At 43.7% G+C, this 18,853-nt stretch overlaps 1 protein-coding gene across 4 annotated transcripts in view; it reads right to left on the bottom strand.

Annotated features, from left to right (window-relative positions):
• The window catches only part of LOC132404048 (uncharacterized), a 267,886-nt gene extending 249,274 nt beyond the window's left edge, over positions 1-18,612 (bottom strand). For 3 of the 4 annotated variants that reach the window (XM_059988027.1, XM_059988026.1, XM_059988028.1), the window contains exon 1: positions 18,461-18,554. The gene's annotated coding sequence lies outside the window, so the exon portion shown is untranslated. Of the gene's footprint in view, positions 1-18,460 lie in introns of all 4 variants that reach the window. The other variant, XM_059988029.1, reaches the window with a different exon arrangement.
• Positions 18,613-18,853: the final 241 nt, after the last annotated feature.

Genomic DNA, 18,853 nt, shown 5'->3' with positions numbered 1-18,853 from the left:
CTTAGATCAGGGGCCCAAAACTGCTCACAATGCTCCAAGTGTGGTCTGACCAGTGCCTTATAAAGCCTCAGCATTACACCTTTGCCTTTGTATTCTAGTTATGATCTTGCTCATGATGTGGTCTGATCCTTCTGTCACTTACTCCAGGCAACAATGCTGGCCTGGAAGACAACTCTGAAGTGGTTTGTTTGCCCTTACATTGGATTTGGAGGATTTTGTGATGTCTTTTTATTCCACAGGTCACCCAGGTCTCAGAAACGTATGGAAGGCCAGAGATCATGGCTGCCTACCAGACCATCCTCAATTGACCAAAAGCCGTGCTGGCCACCCACAGGAAGCTTACATTTGTCCCATGACAGTGTGCAAGCCATCAGCAAGTCTAGCACAGAGTTCAGCTTAGCTTAGACCATCATCAGCTGCACTTTCCTCTCTAAATCTGTCAAACTCCCAGACCTGGGCCTCTTCATCTTCCCACAACAACTGGAACCTGGACTTCCTCACTGGAAGACCACAATCAGTGCAGATTGAAAACCTCCTCTCTTCTTCAGTGACCGTCAATAGAGGCGCACCTCATGGCTAAGTATTTAACTCCCTGCTCCACTCTACAAATTTGCCAATGGTACCACAGTTGTGAGCAAAATCACAGATGGCAATGAAGAGGAGTACAGTACAGGAATGACACAGGCTGTAACAACAACCGTACACTCAATGTCAGCAACGCCAAGGGACTGGTTGTGGGCTTTAGGAAGAGAAAGTCATCTGAACATGCACCAGTCCTTCACTGAAGGATCTGCTGTGGAAAGGGTGCGAGCAGCTTCAAGATCCTGAGATCTTAGATCCAAGACTCTTAGAGTTACAGAAGATCCGACACAATTTCAAAGATCCTGAGAAACATCAACAGACATACTGTAGAAAGCAGTCCAAGTACATCAGTGCCTGGTATGGGAACTCCAATCCACAGGAATGCTATAGGCTACACAAAGCGTGGACCTCAGCCAGTTCCATTGTGCATAGAGCTCTCCCCATCATCAAGAACACCTATAAAAAGTGTCAGGAAGTGACATAATTCTTAAGGACCCTCTTCGTGGTTCTGCGAACAGGCAGGGGGTAAAGGAGCCCAAGGACAAACACCTCAAGGTTCAATTGTACTGCCATCAGGTTTTGTGCTTTATTTTTACTCACATGTAAGTTATGTCTAGTTTATATGGATTTCAGTTTACGTTCAGGAATTTTTGTTGTTTTGTAATGTACTGTGCTGCTGTAGAAAAAGCTATTTTTTCATTGATCAACAGACATAGGATATAAACTTAAACTTGACTTGCAACATTCATGCTCAATCTGTCTTGGTACAGTATTGCACCTCACTTTCACGCTGCCACAGAGCTGTTAAGTCTTCTAAATCTACAGGATGCCGTTCAGACTTAGGCAATCACACCCTCAAACCACAGCAGAGAGAAGCTGGGTTCATGGGCAGGATGATTTATAATCATAGGGTGCAGGTTTCCAACAGATCTGAAAAACCTCCAGGGAAATGAGTAACTTTTTTATACAAAAATCCATCAGTGATGCGCTGTAAAACGAGTTTATTGGATTTTCAGATGTAGGTGACAGATCAAAGGTCATCGTTATTGGCTGTCCCTAACTGACATTATGACGGAGGTGATCAGCTCTCTCTCCATCAGATCTATTGAGCAAATCTACACGGAGTGCTGCCGTGAGAAATGTTTTGTGACTACGGGTTTGGTTTACTGTGGACCGGGCAGTAGTATGAAGACAGTATAACAAAATGTGGACAGACTGCTGGGACAGTCCGGAGAGAGGGGAGAGAGAGTTAGTTAGTTAATTAATTAAGACTCGGGACTGTGAACAGGTGCTTGCGACAGTAATGGGTGAAGTTTGGTACTTTCCCATGCCCATTGGATATGTGACAGTCACCTTATTGTCCATACATGGATTTTTGGAGTATTCTGTGGCGACCACTTTTGTTAATCCTTACATGGATTCCAGCGTGTACTGTGGTGACCATTCATGCTAAGGTATATTCCATGACTGTCACCTTGTGACATCTCCACCTGGATTTTAGAACACTACGCGTTGGCTGAGATCTTCTGTGACTTTTACCCCGTTTTCCCAGGCTGGAACCTGCGGAGTTCTTCGTGATCGCCTTCTCGTTGCATTTTAATGTGGATTTACAAGTTTCTCCTCTCACCTATTCCGTGGATTACTGGAACTTTCTAGATTGCCATCTTAAGACTTTAAGAACTGTCCCTAAGCCTGATGGTTTGGGAGCTACAACGCATAACACTGTTAACTTCTGCTCATTTAATTTTCTATATTTTGAGTAGATACTAATAAATATAGTGGTTTAGCATTAAACCCTGACTCCATTTGTGGTCTGTTGCTGCTGGCACAGAACAGAAAGTAGCATCCCATCATCAAAGACCCCCACCAACCAGACCCTGCTCTCATCTCGCTGCTACCATCAGGTAGAAGCTACAAGAGCCTAGGTCCCACACCACCAAGTTCAGGAACAGTTATTACCCTTCAATCATCAGGTTCTTGAACCAGACTGGCTAACTCCACTCACCTCAACACTGAACTGATACCACAACCTATGGGCTCATTTTCAAGAACTCTACAACTCATGTTATTCGTATTATTTATCTATATATTTTTTATTTGTTTGTTTGTTATTTTTGTATTTGCATAGCCTTCTCGTTCACATTGGTTGTTTGTCAGTCTCTGTGTGTAGGTTTTAATTGATTCTATTGTATTTCTTTGTTCTACTGTAAATGCCCACTATCAGGGTAATATTATAGTGACATATACATACTTTGATAGTAAATTTACTTTGATCTCAAGTGATACTAACCCTCAGGTGATAATACTACAGGAATTAGTCCCAGCAACAACTGGGGAACTGCAGTAATGTTCCAAGTTAGTGCAGGATGGATGTGAAAGTGATGGTGTTCACATGCAACTATTGCCCTTGCAGTGGAGGCCAAAGGTTGGGAAATGCCTTGAAGAGTAATCTGTGCACTTGTACTTGTGATGGAAAGGGGGAGTGTACTGAGGCAGCATGATGGTGTGCTGGTTAGCGCAACATTGTACAGTACCATCCACCTGGGTTCATTTCCCACCACCATCTTTTATGGGTTTGCACATTCTCCTCGTCACTCTGTGGATTTCCTCTGGGTGCTCTGGTTTACTCCCACAGTCCAAAGATGTACCAGCTGGTAGGTTAATTAGTCATTGTCCCGTGATTAGGCTAAGGTTAATTTGGGGGTTCCTGAGAGGTACTGGCTCGAACGGCCAGAAGGGCCTGTTCCACACTATATCTCAATAAATAACCGAGGGGTCCAAGGACCTCAGGTTGGGAATCACTGATCCAATGGATGGGTGCCAATTAAGCAAACCACAATGGGGATGGTGAAATATCCAATAGTGCTGCCAAAACTGGACTTGTTCCATAACTAAATGATGGGATTTGTCAGGGGTTGAAAGGGATAATAAATCAGCCATGATGGAATGGTAGAGCAGAATCGATGGACCAAATGGCCTAATTCAGCTTCCATCTTATAGGTTTTTGGAACAGGCGGGAGATCTGAACTAAAATGGCCATGTATTAGAAAGCAGGTGCGCATACAATGGGTTAAATATTCCCTTTGAGTGATCTACAGTTATGCTTTTGTTCTCAGGTGAGAATGGGCTGAAACAAACACAATAAATGCTCAAATTCCTCTTCCGATAAAAATAAAACCTCAATTCACACAGTCATAGAAACCGGGCTTTTAGAAAAAAAACTCTTTGAACTCCAACACAATTAAAATATTCAGTAAAGTACAAAACTGTTCCACTGCTTTTTAATATCTCTCTTCTCAGTGCAGTCCTTTCACTCCAAACAACTGTCATGTTGTCTAAAAGGCAGTTGGTGCCACCTTCACTCTCCTGGCTACTTCTCCCCTTCATTTATTGTCAAGATTAACATAATTAGAGAGCAAATGTCTCATTGCTTCCATCTTTAATCTGGATGCTCGTTGCATGCTTGCAATGTATTATCTGGGTATAGTTGAACCTCCAGCCAAACCCTCCAGTTGGGGTGCACAGACCAACTTCCAGGTATCCAGTTGTCCATATACAGACCATCTGTGCACCTTAACTTAGATACCAACCTGTAACTCACCCCAAGGTTACCACAGCAACTCTCTGAGTTTCTCAATACAAATCAGGCAAGTATCCATTATAATCAATCTAACCAGTTATTAACACAGGAGCCCAAGGTATAGATTTCCTCTGGAGGGGGGCATTACACGGTCACAGCACAGCACAACCAAAAAATGTTTTGATTTTGAACCCGTGGCTTGGAAACTTAATTGTGCGCGAGTCCTAAAGCTTCACGAAGAAGGCAGCCTTTCCTTTGCAAACTGTACCAGCACAGAGCCCATGAAACAAATGAAATGAGCACGGATCAGCTGTAATAAACCGTGACGGGGAGGGGAGGGTGGTCTCGCAGATGATGAGGGTGGAGGGGACTGGGACAGGAGTGGGTGACATCGACAGGTATGTAGTGCCTGTTGAATGGGAAATGGTGGAAGGGGTGAGAAATAGCTGCTGTATAAGTAATTCAAAGGGAACTCACCGAAGTAGCCCTCCCTCCCTCCACGTTAGGTTGTAAAGAACAACACCTGAATTTCTTTTAAAATTTCAAAAATAATGTTTTTAAAAATACAATTTATACATAAACAGTGCATGTTTTTCATTTGTGGTGTCTGATCTATATTTTTGTGGCATTGAGAGGGTAATAGATTCTACGTATAAAGTACAAAAGCCACAGACAGGGCCATTTTTTGACAATAATCTCCAGTGTTTGTAGGGCGTTACACAGAATAACCCCTGGAATGAGGAACACAGTTCCACTCCCATTGAAGCTGGCTGACCTGCTGAACACATCAAGCATTCTGTTTCTCATCAGGTCCTGTTTACGTGCTGCTCAAACAATACAACCCAGCCTGACTGGGCAAAGGTGTCTTTCCTGGAAGTGGTGTCCAGATATGAACCACATATCACTAGACACAAATCAGCATGGACAATATCCTTCATACGGAGGTACACACACTGCAGTCTTCTGACACGTGATCCCTAATGAATTTTTTTAATATAGAAGTTGGAGACCTGAGGCATTAAAACAGCTCAGCAATCTCTGATTTCCATCACTCTGCAATGGGCAAAATAGAAGAGCCAGAACAAAGAGGAGATGGAGATGCGTCTCTACCAAAGGAGGTAGAAGACCTCCCTTCCGCTAGCCTGAAGATCACCCTTGGGCAAGGTATAACACCTGCTTAGCCTCCACCGGTCAGGGTCACGTGAAGCCATGGGTGCAGGTGCTGGATGGTCGTTGGAGCAGTTTGTACATATTGCAAGTCCTGGTTATGTGGCCACTGGCACCAGGCAGACAATCTCTGAAGAGTCTTGATAATGGCTGGGGTCACCCCTCTTGTAAAGACACTGCCCTGAAGAAACATTTGCTAAGAACAATCATTGACACGACACGTAATGATATCAGTGATAAATACGGAGCCCAAACAAGTACAAAGAAAAACCAGCAATTACTTTTTATTATTCAGAATCAGAATCAGACAAAATGTGGTCATCACAGTCAAGATAAGCATTAACTACACATTAATTGCCCATAATTATGCCGCCTTGTACAGTTTATGTGGTGAAGCTATTGCTGCAATTTCTTTGGTAGGGGCTCCCGGAGCTTGAAGGTGACAATATTGGACAGCAATTTCATTTTCTGAAGTAATGTGAGGTAGAAGCAATTTGGCTGCAGATTAGCTACTGGAGTGGTGGGAATCCCAGAAGGAAGCATAAACCCATGGATCTAGTAGATGAGACTTCTATTTGAAATAATTTGTAAATGCCACAGCCTTTTCCTTCTCACTAACGTGCTCGGCCCAGCTACTGTTGAGAATATAAACACATGAGATCCTGCAGATGCTGAAGATCTTGAGTAACACACACAAAATGCTGGAGGAACTCAGTGAGTCGAGCAACATCTATGAAGGGGAATAGACAGGAGGGCAAATGCAATGTTAGCATTCATATCAACGGGAATATAAACACAAGAATGCAATGCTGAGGCTTTCTAAGGCATTGGTCAGGCCACCATTGGAGTACTGCGTGCAAATTCGAGCCTGATATCTGAGGATATACTGGCATTCTCATAACCCCTCCTGGGTCCAAAGAAGGTTTCCGAGAATGAAAGGGCTAACATGGAGCTCTGATGACCCTGGGCCTGTAATAACTACAGTTTAGAAGAATGGGGGGGGGGGGGCGGAGAAATCTCATTAAAACATACCAAATATTTAAAGGCCTAGATAAAATGGATGTGGAGATAATATTTCCTATTGTGGGAGAGTCTAGGTCAGGCATGGGCAAACTACGGCCCACGAACCATATGCGGCCCGTTAAGCTTTTTAATCCGGCCCGCAGAACTTGATGAAATTATATTAATAAACCTTGTTAACGTTTTTCCCCCGCAATTCTGGCGTTTTCCCAATAGATGACGCACTCTATATACATTTGTGGCGACCCATTTCCTGGCACATCCGAACCGGCTCACAATTAGCCAGCGTTCCGGCTACGGGAGATAGCCTGCGGGGATTTGCGAGCACAGAGCTTTGGAAACTCTGCGAAGGGGGGGCAGGTTGAGGGAGGCTTAAAAGTGAGGCTGGGGATTTCGAATAAAGTTTTTTTCTTCGACTGCAGTTACTGACTCCGTGTCGTAATTTTAGCGCTGCATGTAGCACACCGCTACACATTGACCTTTGTTGAGGTGCAGCATATTACTCCACATTTGCGCTTTACTCTTTGTTCGGCTCGACCTATTTGTGTGAACAGGCGTTCAGCGTCATGAACATCAACAAAGCCAGCCACAGATCCAAGTTAACTGACCAACACCTCAGATCCATCCTGAGAATCGCCACAACAAAACTAAATCCAGACTTTGATGCGCTGGCTAAAAAGGGAGACCAACAACACTGTTCCCACTGAAATTAAAAATAAGTTTCTTCGTTGTGTTATGTAAAAAATGCATTTGAAAATATTTTTTTCAATAAGCCTTACAAGTTACATGTCATTTCTGTTAAGTGATGGACATGAGTAGTGCACAGGTGCACGTACGTTCCCAAAATAAAAAAATGCGCTCCAGATCAAATAACACGCTCCGCATACTGGCTGGTCGTTGTGGAGTTTTGGCACAGGGGACAATTGAATAAGAAGGAGCAGGACAAGTAGACCTGCATCTCCTACCGTTTTTGAAATAAAGACAGTCAGGAGGAGAGTGTTGATGATAATATCTTGAAGGATAACAGAATTTTCAGTGCTTTAAAATAATAACCGTTAATATTAAAAAAGCCATATTTTATTCATTTAATTTTCAGTGTTTTAAAAGTCATTTCAATAAATAGCTAAATACCATGGGACTTCAAAGACAGATATTTTGTTGTAATGCATTTGTTCATTTTCAATTGAAATTAAAGCACATGTTTTCTACATATCCCATGATATTTTATTTTCTCTTATGAGGTGTAATACCAAAACACTCCGTCCATCTGCTCCTGGTCCAGCCCCCCTGTCAAATTTTAGAACCCTTTGTGGCCCACCCCTGGTCTAGGTCCAGAGGGCACAGCCTCAGAATACAAGGCTGTTCCTTTAGAACAGAGATGAGGAATAATTTCATTATCCAGAGGGTGGTGAATCTGTGGAATTCATTGACACAAGCGGCTATGGAGGGCAAGTCATTGTACATATTTAAAACACAGGTTAATGGCTTCTTGATTTGTCAGAGCATCAAAAGTTATGAGAAGGCAGGAGAGCAGATGATAATAATTCAGTTATGATGGAATGGCGGAGTAGACTTGATAGGTCGAATGGAGTAAATCTGCTCCTGTGTTTTATGGTCTAATATTTGTATGGCTGGGGATTAGAGACGTAGGGAGGATAAAATTCACAGATCACACAGTATTGGAAAAGAAGGGGGACAATTTTATAATTAAACCAAAACTTCTAAACAGGGAGATGGGTGACATGAGATATGGCATTAGCACCTGGGCAGAGTTGTTCTGACTCAGTTCAAGTTAATGAGAAGTGGGAACTGTAAAAGGAAGCACGTGTAAATGGACAATGGTGGCAAAGCCTTGACACGGATGATGACAGCACACAATAATTGGAACAAGACAGCAACGATGGGAGGTGGAGCTCCCGTAATCTGGGTGATGATGTGGTTTATGCGTTTGGAAGCTCACTTCAAGCTCAAACAGGATGTCAAATTGTCCAACAATCTGGTAATCTGCCCTATGGTTTCTCATTAACTATGACAGCCCCTCAAGTAACACATGTCACTTCCACAGCATTGTGATATTTCCTGTAACCGTGAACCTACATGCAAAGTTCAAAAGGCATTTATCATCGTGTGAATGCAGTTTCGGGGCGTATGGGGTGTCAGGGATGGGTAGCACCTCTGGTGGGGGAACATGTCGCATCCTTTTCAGGTGGTTTGTCCACCTTTGGTCTCCACCTGGCACTCAGCTCTCACCTGTGGCTCCCTGTAGCTGTTTGCATGCAACAGCGGCCACACCCCGGGCAACGGCTTTGACAAGCCGGCTAAACCAGGTGAGGGTAGCCGACGGTCTCAAACCCTCGGTGAGGTAGGGAGATGTCTCTCCCAGCATGTGAAGACAGACTCCAGATGACTGAGCGGACGAGACCAATGGAAGATCCAACAGTCAAGAAGGCGGTCTCTGCAAGCGTCGTGGAACGCATAGAGCACGACAAGACTCGTCCTGATCACCCACTGCGCCTAGTCCCATCTCCAGCCATCTGGATTCTTGTCTTACCACTGGATCCAGATGGGAATTGGGAAGAGAGAGTGAGGCTAACGCTGTGCAACTCTCCCTCACTTAAATCCAAATCAAGTGCTTAGTCTTGACACCACCAATAAGCCGGCTGGTGGCGTAGTGGCATCAGCACTGGAATTCTGGGCGAGAGGTCCGGAGTTCGAATCCGGCCAGCTCCCTTGCATGCTCTCCATCCGCGCTGGGTTGAGTGTCGAGCTAGCAACTTGACCTCATAAAAAGTACTACTTCTGCAGTATACAACCCAGAGATTCATCTCCTTGTAGGCAGCCACAAAACAAACAAAGAAAACAATGGAAACTATCCAAAGAAAAGCATCAAACCAAATGTCCAAAAAAAAACCTCAGGGTGGCACATAACATAGTGGTTAGCATGATGCTTTACAGTGGAGGTGACTTGGGTTCAATTCCCATTGCTGCCTGTAAGAAATTTATACATTCTCCCCGTTTCCTCCGGGTGCTCCAGTTTCCTCCCACAGTCCAAAACACATACCGGTTGGTAGGTTAGGTTTGTCCTGTGATTAGGTTAGGATTAAATCAGGGGATTGCTGGGCAGCCTAAAAGGGCCAGAAGGCCAGAATCAAAAGGGCCTATTCCATGCTGTATCTCAATAAATCACGCAAATGGCAAAAAAATGAGTCAATAACACAGAATATAAATCCCCAAACCATAAATCATCGGAACAGTCCAAGCAACCTACCCGTGTAGCTCGTTAATTTCAGGCTGCACAGCCAGTCCGCCCTGATCAGAAATTGCACAAAATAGCAACTAAAAAAGGACAAATATAAAACCAGCAGCCTACCATAACACGATCTACAGAGGCCGGTCCACAAACTGTGTCGACATCATCAGAATTTGTGCTATAGTGCAAATAAAACAGAAGAGCCCAATTGCATCAAAGTTCTCAACTGTGCATCAGACAATAAAACAGGAAAAGACAGTAAACCTGGAGACACCCAGTTCTATTGTGAAGTTGCCTTACTGACATTTGTACAGATATCGCATGAATTCACATCTCCAATCATTTGTTTTGGGACTGGTTTTGGCTTATTTTGCAGCTGGCGGGGTGGAGAAACGTCTCTACCAAAGGAGGTGGGAGGTGCCTACACCATACAACACGGCACAATACGAGTGATTGACTTGCTATTATTGTCACGCATACCAAAATACAGTGAAACACTTGCTTTGTATACAGTACTGTTCATAAAGCAAATCATTACACAACGCACTGAGCTAGAATAAGGTAAAATAAAGCAATGAAGAATGAGGTGGAAAGCTACCAAAAAATGCAGAGCAAGTAAATGATGAGGTGCAAGATCATAACGAGGTAGGTTGTGAGCTTGAGGATCCATGTCACCGTACAAAATGCCTGTTCAAGTGTCTGATAAGAGTCAGACAGGAGACCCTAGAGCTTGGTGATATGTGCTTTCAGGCTTTTGTACCTTCCAACTGATGGTAGGGGGAGGAGAGAGAATTTCTGCTGTGGGAGACCTGTGATTGTGCTAGCTGTTTTACTGAGGCAGTGAGAAGTGCAGACAGAGTCCACAGGTGAGCTGTGTCCACAGTGGTCTGCAGTCAGGTGCCACCAAGCTGTTATGCATCCAATCAGGTGCATCAATAAAAATTAGTAAGGGTTGACAAGGACTTACCAAATTTCTTCAGCCTCCTGAGGAAGTAGAGGCATTAGACAGGAGGAAATACACTCTCGTTAACTATGAGGATAAGTGTCATGACACCATGCCACAAATCTCTCTCCCTTCTGTCCTCGGACTCTGAACTCAGAGGTGTGGCCCACCACAGCAGTATCACCTATAAACGTAGGTGGAGTTACAGCAGACTCTGGGCGCACAGTCACGAGGGTACAGGGGATAGAATAGGGAGCTGACGACACAGCTTCGTGGGACAGCAGTGTGTAGAATAGTCTTGGTGGAGGTGCTAATGCCTACCTTCACTGACTGCGGTCTGTTAGTCAGGAGACTGAGGATTCAGTTGCAGAGGGAGGTATTGATTCTCAGGTCTTGCTTGAAATAATAGTACTGAATGCAGAACTGTAGTCAATAGACTGGCATGGGTGTGTTTACTGTCCAGATACTCCAGGGACGGGTATAGGGCCAGGGAGATGGTTTATGCTGACACTTTAATGTCATCTCCATTGTCACCCTCGCTCTGAAGTTTGGAGTCAATAATACAACACCATGGGCTCACAGCCCTTTGGATCCACCTACAACTAAACCTGTCCAATATCAGACTACCCCAACTCTCAAAAACTGGTCTAAGCATCTCTGACAATTAATCTGGCCACCCAGCAATAAAACTCTGCAGTTGCAGTCATGAATTCCCACATACAGAATTACCAGGATTAAGTTGTGCTCTGGACAGAGAACAGGACCACCTGGAACACACAACACACTTGCCTCAATAAAATGAATTAGTAACAAGGGAACTAAATTAGCAAAACAAATACATGGAATGTTTCTGATGAAGACTAACAAATAGTTAAGTGTGACTTATTTTACCCAAAGACAAGAATTGCACTGTAATCATCATCCATTTCTTCAGTGGAAGGCAATGAGAAGATGCTAAGGGAGGCTGTGATTTGACTGAACCAATACAATTAACTATATTTTTTCAATTACTTGTAAAATCCTCCAGCAGAACAATGATTGGAGCATTTCAGACTTGACAATCAACTGAAATATTTGTCTATCATGCTTGGTTTTTCCATAACATCCAATATATCTGTTCTATAGCATCTATGGAAAAGATAAAGCTAGTTTTATAAGTATGGAATGCAGACATCATTGTTAGATCAAGAACTTATTGCTTCACTCCAATTGGCTTTGAGGGTTGAACTGTCTTCTTGAACTGTTGCAGTCTCTGCAGGAAGTGCTCATTGCAGTTTAAAGCTCAACTTTCAAAATAATTTTATTATCAAAGTACATATATGTCACCATATACAACCCTGAGATTTATTTTCTTGCAGGCATACTCAATAAATCCATAGAATAATAACCACAACAGAATCAATGAATGACCGCACCAACTTGGGTGTTCAACCAGTGTGCAAAAGACAACAAACTGTGCAAATACAAAAAGAAAGAAATAATAATAATAAATAAATAAGCAACAAATATCGAGAACATGAGATGAAGAGTCCTTGAAAGTGAGTCCATGGCTTGTGGGTACAGTTCAATGATGGGGCAAGTGAAGTTATCTCCTTTGGTTAAAGAGCCTGATGGTTGAGGGGTAATAACAGTTCCTGAACCTGGTAGTGTGAGTCCTGAGGCTCCTGCACCTTCTTCCTGATGGCAGCAGCGAGCGAGCATGTCCTGGATGATGCTGCTTTCCTGCGACAGTGCTTCGGCCAGACGTACTCAAAGGTGGCAAGGACTTTACTCATCATGGACTGGGCCATATCCACCACTTTTTGTAGGATTTTCTGTTCAAGGACCTTGGTGCTTCTACACCAGGCTGTGATGCAGTCGATCAGTATACTCTCCACCACACATCTATAGAAGTTTGTCAAAGGGGGGTGTCACAGGAACTTGACACAGCAACAATGCAGAAGTAACCCATATGTGTCCGTACAAGTCCAAGCATCCCCTATGCCAGGGGTTGGCAACCCATGGCTCCGGAGCCGCATGTGCCTCTTTCATCTCTGTGATGCGGCTCTCCGTGGTTTGTTAGCTTTTGAAATGTAATTCGAAATTTGAAGATTATGGTGATCTTGTACAATCTAAAAACTTTGTGGAGACCCCATTTCCTGGCACATCCGAACCGGCTCACAATTAGCCACCGTTCCGGCTAAGGGAGATAGCCTACGGGGGTTTGTGAGTACGTGTCTTTTGGAGCATCCGCGCCCACGGGGACGGGTTGAGGGAGGCTTTAAAGCAAGGCTGTTTAGTTTGAATAAAGTTACCTTTGACTGCAGTCTTTATTTTAGCGCAGCGTGTAGCACACTGCTACAACGTGTTTTTTATCGCTATTAATATACATCACCACTGCCAATGCCTGACACCCGCCAGTGCGCGTTTTCTTTTAATTCTTCGATCCAAGGTAGGCTAACTATGGAGTAACCTTCAACCCAACGTCTTTTTTTCGGAGTTCAAAATGTTTTTGTTGCATGCAGAAATGTAATTTCATTTTCTCTGCAGGAGTTCATCAATTTCATAAATGCAACACATTATAGTTTGTTTATACATAGCATAAAGGCAAAAAAAACCGTTGTATGCAGTGTTATTTCTTTTTAAATGTCAAACGGGTTTTGTGGCTCCCAGTGTTTTCTTTTCTGTGGGAAATGGGTCCATATTGGCTCTTTCAGTGGTAAACGTTGCCGACCCCTGACCTAGAGGGAGAACTGAGGGTCTGCACATGAACTTACTTCCTTGTCCTTCTTTATGAGAGAGATTGTTGATTTAGGAATTTTGGTAAACACTAAAGCCACATCACCCAGGTGTGAGGAGAATAAATCTTTTATGAACTGATAGGTCACCGGTAAAACAGATTACTTTGTCCAAGATAATTGGACAATTGGACTAACTGGTTGCTCCTGTTCTGTTCAATCCAGCATCTGCAGAATCTCATATTTTAAAAGTGTAGTTGTTTGACCTTTCAATTAAATATTGTAATTTTTTATGGCTTGAGTCTAATCTTTACCCCTTTTCCCTTAAAACTTTGCATTATTTAAAATCAATCACACAGTGATAATTAACACCTCAAAGATTAAAGATGGCAGATTAATGGCAATAGTTCTGCTCAGAACTTTTGACAGTCCGACACTGATTTACATGGGGCTGGTACTGAGAAACTGGTTGATTCATTATTCCCACCTGCAAACAAGCTATACAACTATGCATTACCTAAGACAGCCAACCTCATGCAATTGAAATCGAAAGTCTCAAATTCTTACCAGCCCAAAGTCATTCATGAAATCCTGAACTTCATTCTTCACTTATTTCCTTAATACTCACTCCCCAACTAACAAACATTTTTCCTCATCTACGTTTGCAAAGTCTAAGACCCTGAATCAAATTGAACACAACCCACAGTTTGTGGAAATGCTTCTCATAACTTAACCTCTCGTGTTCCATAACTATTCTAGTAAATCAAACCACACTCCTTCCAAGCTTCTAAGTGATGCCCAAAATTACCACTAACAAAACAGGTTCTGGGATATGGTATGGTTCACAGATTTACTTAGTACTCTGCATGTGCTTAACCATTGCTTTGCTTAGCTATGACATACCTTCTAACAGAAAAGTCTGCAAAAAGTAGATACAGAGCAGTCCGTCACAGGAAAAGCTCTCCTTATGATTAAGCACATCTGCCACAAGAAAGCAGCACCCATCATCAAGGACTGCCACTCTCCAGGCCGTGCTCTCTCCTCACTACTGCCATTGGGGATGGAGGTACAGGAACCTCAGGAGTCACACCTCCAGCTTCAGGGAACAGGCATGTGAACCAATGTGGATAACTTCACTCACTTAAACAGTGAACACAACCTATGTACTCACTTTCAAGGACACTGCAAATCATATCCTCAGCATTATTTACTTATTTGTATTTGATCATCTCGTCTCCTTTTGCACATAGGTTAATTGTCAGACTTTCTGTGTAGTTTTTCATTGATTGTATGGTATTTCTTTGTTCTAGTATGAATGCCTGCAAGAAAATGAATCTCAGGGTAAAACATTGCGACATTTGCTTTTATTAATTGAGATACAGCAAGGAATAGGCCCTTCCAGCCCTTCAAGCTGCACTGCCCAGCAACTGCTGATTTAATCCTGGCCTAATCATGGGACAATTTGCAATGACTAATTAACCCACCAGCCGGTATGTCTTTGGACTGTGAGAGGAAACCTGAGCACCCGGAGGAAACCCATGAGGTCACAGGGAGAACATACAAAGTCCTTACAGTCAGTGGTGGTAATTAAACCCGGGCTGCCTGTACTGTAAAGTGCTGTACTAACCATTACACAATGTACTTTGATAATAAAGTTACTCTGAACGTTATATTCCAATCCTTTGCATCCAAAGGCCTGCATAGCACAAATCCAAGTTATGTTATACCCATTCAAGAAAGGTTAATGTAATATGTTTGGCACGCCTGCGTTCTTGTGTTGTACCTTCACTTAGTTACCACTGTTTATAGCACACTCTTTAGGAACCAGACTCAATTACACTGCAGTATGAATAACCACCAGAAAACCCACATTATAAAGTGCCCTCATAATGTAGGGCTTTGTACCTTTTCACAATTACTAAACATATCACCACATATGCAAAAAATGTTCATCTGCTCTGTCACTGCAATATATGAAAAGCGTCCTTAAATATGACATAAACACAAGAAGGTCTGCAAATGCTGGAAATCCAAAGTAACTTGGGAAATGTTGGAGAAACTCAGGTCAGGCAGCATTGATGGAAATGAATAAACAGTCAACGTTTTGAGCTAAGACCCTTCTTCAGGACTGGAAAAGGTGGAAGACACCAAAATAAAAAAGGTAGGGGGAAGAGGAGGATAGCGAGAAGGTGAAAGGTGAAGATGGGTGGATGGGAAAGATAAAGGGCTGGAGAGGATGGAAACTTATCAGAGAGGACAGAAGACCATAAGAGAAAGGGAAGGAGGATGGATACCATGAAATATGACATACTATAAGGCCGAGCGGATTCAAAGTTCCCAAAGCAAAGGTCATAAATACAATGCACTAAGATTTGTTTTTCCCCCTTTTACATATATTCCCACTTCTCAGCTTCCTTTGCAACTAATAATCCTCAATAAATCTACACTGGATACATCCATGAAGCCTAGATCCATCTCCTATTTCAGCATCTTCTCAAAGCAGAAGTCTAGTATCTGTCTTTCAAGTGGACGGTATGCTTTTCCACACAGTCAACAACAGCTTCACACAAAACTCTCATCTTAGAGCAGGGGTTCCCAAACTCTTCTAATGCAACAGTCCCTCACCATTAACTGAGGGGTCCATGGACATAAAGCAAATCACCAGCCACACAATAAAAGCCAGACAAATTAAAAATGAGAGATTAGCAAAATGGCAAAGGTTTGCTCAGAGTTTCTGATATTTCTACATTTACTGATCCAGAGCAGGCTAGATACTTCATAATTTCAAGAAGATACCAGTTGGGTGGCAGGGTGGAGAAACGTTTCTACCAAAGGAGGTGTAAGGTGCTCCCTCCCTAACTAGCCTGCAGATCACCCTTGGGCAAGGTGTAGCACCTGCTTAGCCCCACCTCCCCAATTAGGGTCACGTGAAGCCATGGGGGCAGGTGGTGAATGGCCATATGAGCAGGTGGTGCATATCACAAGTCCTGGTTGTACGACCACTGACACCGGGCAGACAATCCCTGAAGGGTATTAATAATGACTGGGGTCACCCATCTTGTAAAGACACTGCCCAGAAGAAGGCAATGGCAAACCACTTCTGTAGAACAATTTGTGAAAAGCAATCACGGTCATAAAAAGATCATGACTGCCCACGTCTCACAATACGGAACATAATGAACTAGTTGGCATATCACTCCCACTCGCAAACAAGCGACACAGTTGCACATTACCTGAGACAAGTTTAAAATAGATCGGTCACACAACTGTTATCAGGCCCCATTATGCACAGCCCGTGTAGATAAAATGAAACATCCATTTTAACTCTCTAGAATTATGGCACAAAGTCTACCTTTGTTGTTAATCTGTGTAACAGACAACTCAGAAATGACCAGCAATTGAACAAGATCCAAAATTAAAACCACACTACATTTTCATCCAACTCAGAGCTCAGATTTAATATCATAAAGCATGGTTACAGGCTCTTTGGACTTGCCGACCAAGGTTTTCACCTAAGCTAGTCCCATTTGTCCTCGTTTGGTCCATAGCCTTTTAAACCAGGGGTTCCCAACCTTTTTTATGCCATGGACCCATACGATTTACCAAGGAGTTCACAGACCCCAGGTTGGAAACTCCTGGTACACACCAAACTTATCTAGATATTTATCCAAATGTACTTTTAAAATTAATCTTATATTTATTAACAACTAGGATGTTAAATTCTCTCAAGTTTTTTTCTAAATGCAAGTGAGTGTCAGTAACAATTGCAGTATTGCAACTCTGCAGATTGGAACATGCAAGGTATCAAGCCTTGGGCATTCTGGAACAGAACACAATACACTGTCTGGTGAACTATTCTGATAACTTTGTAGTTGGGTGGGACCGGTTTTGGCAAAAACACAGACAGCAGCCCATTTTATATACAACAAAAAGTACAGGAGTTCAGACTGTGTCATTAATCACAAGACCACTAACATAAATAAATCTGAAGCATGGCAATATTACAACAATGTTTTCTTGCAACAATTGGACAACAGGACAAAAGGTTCGTCCAAAAAGTTACTAAGAGGGAAACAGAATAACATCCAAACAGACCAGTGTGTAAGATTTTTCAGACAGACTGATTTTCCATCCTATCTGTAAACGATTCTTTTGTCCCTGGAATGTCAAAATCCTAAACAATGAGACAAGCCCGTACAATTTACAATGCACCAGCGTTAAATTCAATGAAAAGAAAGTTGTAAGATCCCGCTTCTCTGGCGGGTTTAAAAGCAGAATATATATTAAAAAAAATACGTGTTGCCAAGTTACTGTGTTCTTTCGAGATGCCTGACTGATGATAGGTCCCAACGTCGAGTCTGCAATCTGCCCTCAGTCCCCGAACAATGCAGTTTGTGACAACCTTCCGTGGGGGAAGGGAAGGGGGGATTCAGAGGTTCTCCCCCCACCACCTCCCCGCAGTCGATTCATCTCAATTTCCCAACAACCAAGAAATACAGGTACAGTATTTACATGTGAACGCGTGTTGAAGAGCATTTTCTAAAGACTACACCAGGCGCTTTCTTCTTGTGGAAAGGGCAAATTCATTCAGGCTTCGTGTAAAATACAACCCCTTCCAAACAAAACAATTCTGAAAGAACAACAGTTTCTTTTGTGCGGGTGATTCTACAGCCGACTCCCCTACCCCAGGATAGGAAACATTTCGTTCTCAACGCGGAGGTTAATTTCTCGGGGTGGTGCAGGAGACGGTGGGGAAAAGGGGAGGGGGGAGACCAAAGCATTGGGGGGTGTTGGAGGAGAAAGCGAACTCCGTTCAAACGGGATTAAGATGATGGAGAGAATATCAAAGGGGTAGGAGAGGGTACGGATGGGTTAGGTGGGGGAAGGAGAGGGGAGGGGGTAGGTGGGGGTAGCGGAGCGGAGGAGGGAAGCATGGGTGGGTGTTAGGTGAGAAGCAAACTCCGGGATCAAGGGTATAGAGGAGCGAGTTTTGGCCTGGGGGTTAATACCGAGGGGTAGCTCCGCTCCTGCCGCCAACGTGTCCCCCCCGGCCGGGCCGACATCCAACCTCCAGCAAACTTCACGATCTGTCTGGCACCTCCTGCGGTTCGGACCACTTCCTTCAAACTTCAGCGAGAAGGAACACCGAGGACCGTCCCGGCAGCAGATCCCGACTTCCACCCCAGACCGAAAGTCCATACCTGAGAAACGCGGCTTGTCCGAGGCTACGGTCCCATCAGCTTCCCGCAGCTGCCACCATTTGCACCTGCCGGAGTGACCCTTCACCTCCTCCGAGAGTGGCCCAACTTGGTCCAACCTCCAGTGCTGGAGGAGGGCCACGGGCCGTCAGCTCGCAACCCCAAACAAACAATGAACACACGCCGCTGCCGCAAACACTACATGCTCTGCCGGAACAGTTCCGTATTACACCGCCGGCGCTACGGGTGCAACAACCTGTTCGCTGGGAAAATGCCACAATCAACATCAGACTCTGGCGGGGAAGCCGGGCATTTCAGTGAGACCGCACCAAGAACTTGCAAATGCGGATGCCTCCTTCTCCCGTGGTGGTGGTGGGGGGTAATCAAGTGAAATTT

This window comes from Hypanus sabinus, chromosome 13, assembly GCF_030144855.1.
Source record: "Hypanus sabinus isolate sHypSab1 chromosome 13, sHypSab1.hap1, whole genome shotgun sequence".
Lineage (NCBI taxonomy): Eukaryota > Metazoa > Chordata > Chondrichthyes > Myliobatiformes > Dasyatidae > Hypanus > Hypanus sabinus.
The sequence above is the reverse complement of the archived record's forward strand: the minus strand, read 5'-3'. Positions and strand labels throughout refer to the sequence as shown.